The following is a 5,140-nucleotide window of genomic DNA, read 5'->3' on the forward strand; positions in this document are numbered from 1 at the left end:
GCGAAATGGAGATTGGGTTGTTTACATTGGGTCCAACTGTGAGTGGGAACTTGTGAATGTGTACACTCGTGACCGGGTTCCACTTCCAAAAATCTCAGCAGACTGCCCAGAGGTTGAGCTCACCAGTATTGAACGCACGTTCTAATACGATCATGGTGACTGTCTTCTACGGAAGATAGCAATTTGTCGAGTTCCCAACCGCTCTTGGAATTACGACAACTATGAAGGTGTTGCTATCTTCGACAATCTTGTTGCCGTCCTTGGTGGTTTGACTCGATGGATATTGCTCAAAAATCAGTTTATGTACACTGATGAGTACTGTGATGCAATTCAATACGAGGGCCTTGTGTTTGCTGCCACCACTCGTGGCACTGTTTTTGCATGGCATCCTTGTAGTTTCAGTATGTTTGTCTTCCATCGTAATTATAATTGTTTCATCCACATGCATGTGGGTTAGCAAGTTTCTCTTTACTAATTAACCTTCTTCTTGTGTTTCCAAGGTCCTGTGAACATTCCACTACCTATACTTGAAAAAATTTATAACCAAGGGGGAGATGACGATGGTGATGATCACGAGCATGAGGACGAGCAGCGCCCATATACTCTTTGGCGCCTGGCAACTAATGCCGATGGATCACTTCTTCTTGTGTGTATACAACCCACTGATGATGTTACTACTAAGGAAGTAGGTGTAGTCTCCCATGGTCGCACTCTCCGGACCTATTCCAACACCCGTTGCATGGTATTCAGGGTGGATACTAGTGTGCTAGCGCCAACTCCTTCTCCCTGGTACAGAATTGATAGTCTTAGAGTAAACTCGCTCTTCCTTGGACAAAACTATCCAATGATGGTGAAAGGCGATCCAACTGCTGTTAACACAATGTTACTACCATTTATGAGAAGCAACTGTGTCTATACCTCGGACATTTGGGTGGTTCTCTACCCTGGTACTGATATAGTAGGCCGCTTCAGCCTGGATGATCAGTCCTGCGTTGGTCTCTAGATCGACAATCGATGGCCTGTCCCAGAGAATCACTTGTGGTTCAAAGCAAGCGTTTCCAACGCCAAGGAATGGTTGAGTTGAAGTTCATTTCATTGCTTTTTATTTGTTATGTGGTGAAAACTCTAGTATTTATAATGTATCCTCGTTGGTGATGTGGGTTGATGACCTGTTGTATGTAATAAAATGATATGCCTGTGATAAACTTACTAAATTTATGAATGGCTTTCGAGTCGCTTCTCTGAGTGAGTGGTGCGACGAGGCAAAAAAACATTTTCCGAATACATAATTGTATGTGCATTGCAACAGGTTATCGGATGAGGCCAATCAACAAAAGTAGTACACTATTTGTACTAGCTTCACATGCTTCGCGCGTCGGGCGGGTGTTTTTATTGTACCATATGTTAATGTGTTCGCTGTACGTAACCAGCACCTCGAATCCTCGATACTAGTACTATATAGTAGGACTAAGTAGTAGGAGTAGTAGGGTGGCATGGGCCAGAACAAGCATTCACGTCCAGGAGTACGGCACACGCCACCACCACGACATCCATCTGACACCATATTATTTCTTGGAGTCCGTGCGAGAGCAATCTCTTCAACCTCGTCGTTTCTCTAACTTCAACCATCACGTGGCGGGCAAGGTGGGGTTTGCCGATAGTCGGGTTCCTTAACTGTGGTCCCACTTGTAAGGCCAACTCCAACGCACGACCCCAAACGGACCTCCGTTTTGCACGAACTCCAACGATGATTTTGACTAGAAAAGCAAGACCAAAGAAAACAAGAACCACAAGAATATTTTACTACTCCTGTAAGTTGGATTAGTGCCTTCTGGATGCATTCATTGTTGATCTGCGGAGGCTCGATCTTGCGTGCTTCTTTCTTCTTCGAGTGTAAAGAAGTAGACGTTGCTTCCTCGCATCTAGTCTCATGTCTAGCCTCTATTCTAGTAGGAGTATCAACAAGTGCACTAATCTCATCTCTAGCCTTTGTGCTAGCTAAAAGTGATAGAACATCTACTAAATTGCGCTCTATCAATATATGGATGTACTCTTCTTCCCAATACAAAAACTTGCATCCATTCTACTCCCTCCGTTGCACAATACATGCCTTCTATTTGTCAAAAAATATATATGTATCTAGACATGTTTTAGTATATAGGTACATCCATTTTTGGACAAATGGAGGTCAAGTATTTTGGAACGGAGGGAGTACACAATAATTTTTTTTAATTTAGCACAACTAGTCTAATCCGAGAGCACAACCGAAGATTTGGTCGGGTTCTTCCTCCTTTTGCCGACACATGGGACATCCAGCATCCAGGCCGTGTCATGAAAGAAAATAGAGTGGTAGTTGAAGCCACGAGATGTGCATCTTGGGTTAAACTGTAAATAGAATCTTACTACTCTTGAGTAACTCCAAAAGCGGCCACCGAAGATCTTTATTGGATTTGTTTTTCATTACCAGCATGTCGAGGTGAAAGATGTGTAGGTTCAGTGGGTCCGCTTGCGTTTTCACTAACATGTGGGACCGCATGTGAGCAAACAGACGATGGGCTCCGCGCGTCCACTGGCTGGCTGAGAAGAGAGATAGAGGAGGGCTGAGCATGGACTGCAGGAAATTTGTTCTACGTACCTCGATATAGGCTCGATATAGTGGGGTGGCATGCACCATAACTAGCATTCACGTCTAGCAGTACGGCACATGCCACCCACACGAGTCCCATCCGACACCAATTTTCTTGGAGTCCATGCTACAACCATCTCTTCTCCCTCATGTTTTCTCAGCCATCGTGCGGTGGGCGGGGTGGGGGTTTGCCGATAGTCGGTTTGCTCAAGTGCGGTCCCACTTGTAAGTGAAAATGCAACACCGCATGCATTCCCGCTTGAGCGGCGTGCCGGACCAACCGTGTGGGGGTGCAACGCGAACACGGCAGGCTTTTCCTTTTGAACTCGTAACTTGTAAAATTTGGTTTTGCTCCATGACGCGACCGATAGATAGAAAATAACGATTTTGCCTAGAGTAATGAGAAATTTGGTTCTGGCACCATTCATGCATGTAGTATGTACGAAAATTATGAAGTTGATGCGAAAGGTAAGATAATTACTGTAGTATCAAATACTACTACATGGATTTGACGGAAAGATAAAAGTACATACGGATCCTCAACGACATCCTCACGCCCTAGTGCTCCGGGTCACCAACCGACATGTGAGGAGCAGCGGCGTTGGCGGCGAGCTCAACGTGCTTCTGAACAGTGCCGTCCAAGGTTTCCCTGTGGTCCAAGAAGGCCAGCGTCCTATCGTCCTCCTCTTGCATGTAGTAGTCCATGTGGACGATTTGCGCGTAGACGTGGGTGATTATGTCGATGGTGTCTTGCTGTGCCAGGCGCTGCGCGGCGAGCGTGACCTCGAGGTGGACATTCTCCAGCGCGACGTCGGGCAGTCACAGGGCCACCAGTGCGTCGAAGAGGTTGTCACCATAGTGGCCGTTGAGGGTGGCAGGTGTCGGTGTCAAAACCGGCAGATCTCGGGTAGGGGGTCCCGATCTGTGCGTCTTAGGCTGATGGTAATAGGAAGCGAGGGACACAATGTTTACCCAGGTTCAGGCCCTCTCGATGGAGGTAAAACCCTACTTCCTGCTTGATTAATATTTAAGATATGTGGAATACAAGAGTAGATCTACCACGAGATCATAGAGGCTAAACCCTAAGAGCTAGCCTATGATGGCATGATTGTAATTGTGATCGGCCTTCTAAGGACCATCCTCTCCGGTTTATATAGACACCGGAGAGTTAGGGTTTACATGGAGTTGGTTACAAGGAAGGAAATAGAATATCCGGATCGCCAAGCTTGTCTTCCACGCGAAGGAGAGTCCCATCCGGACATGAGCCGAAGTCTTGAGTCTTGTATCTTGACGCTTCTATAGTCCGGACGATGAATACAGTCCGGCTATCCGGATACCCCCTTATCTAGGACTCCCTCAGTAGCCCCTAAACCAGGCTTCAATGACGATGAGTCCCGCGTGCAGTCTTGTCTTCGGCATTGCAAGGCGGGTTCCTCCTCTGAATACTCCAAGGTTCCCATCACGACGAACAGTGTCCAGCGTCTTCATCAATGTTACACTCCTCGGCTTCTGTGTATCAATAATGACCATTTCCACGTGTCAAACGAATGTGAGGAGTCGAGGCATTTTTGCATTTGCCACCCTTTGTCCTTTGGCCTAGCCGCCTATTTGAAGAGACGGGGATTCCCAGATCCAAACCTCACTCCCCCTCCTCGAGCAAGCATCCAATAGAGCACCCAGAAAAAACCATTCCAACATGGCCGGTCATCGCAACTCTTCTGCTCGCTCCCCTTGCCCTAAGTCGGGAGACTGGGGAGAGTGTTCAGTTTCTCATAGCCGCTTGATAAAGTTACAAACCCAAGGTCTCCTCCCGCCGGCATTCATGGTCCCTGTGCGAGCCGGAGTGGCCACCTATAACGGCGGAGAACAAGCGGAGAGATCCCCCAATCCGTCTCCAGAGGAGCGAATATGCTTAATTCCGCATCTGTTAAGGGGCATCGGGTTCCCTATTCATCCATTCCTTCATAGGCTTCTGGAGTTCTATGGCCTCCATCTACACAATCTTAACCCAGCCTCCATACTGCATATAGCAGGGTACGTCGCCCTTTGCGAGCTATTCCTAGACTATGAGGCTCATTTCGGATTGTGGAAGAAGTTGTTCCGCCTTGTCCCCCGCAACCAGGGAGAATCCCTATGTCAAGTGGGCGGGGCCGAAGTATGGAGTATTGTTGAGACCGGATACCTGTCCGGTACTCCCAAGAAGGCTCCAGAAAACTGGGCTTCAGAGTGGTTTTATATTAACGACGCTCCTCTTCCGGATCCAATCCGGACAGGACTCCCCAAGTTCAGTAACTCCCCGCCGAGGGCGCGTCTAAGCTGGCACCCCCGAGGCCCCCAAGAAGAGGATTCCAGGGAAGTACATTTCTTGATGAACGGGATAAAGTTACTGGCCAAATCCGGACTGACGATAGTCGAGGTGATGGCAATATGCATAATGCGGGGAGTGCAGCCGCTTCAATATCGGAGCAATCCCATGTGGCACTACAACGGGACAGAGGATGCCACCCGCTGCAG

The sequence above is a fragment of the Triticum aestivum genome, chromosome 6B (assembly GCF_018294505.1).
Source record: "Triticum aestivum cultivar Chinese Spring chromosome 6B, IWGSC CS RefSeq v2.1, whole genome shotgun sequence".
Taxonomy (NCBI): Eukaryota; Viridiplantae; Streptophyta; class Magnoliopsida; order Poales; family Poaceae; genus Triticum; species Triticum aestivum.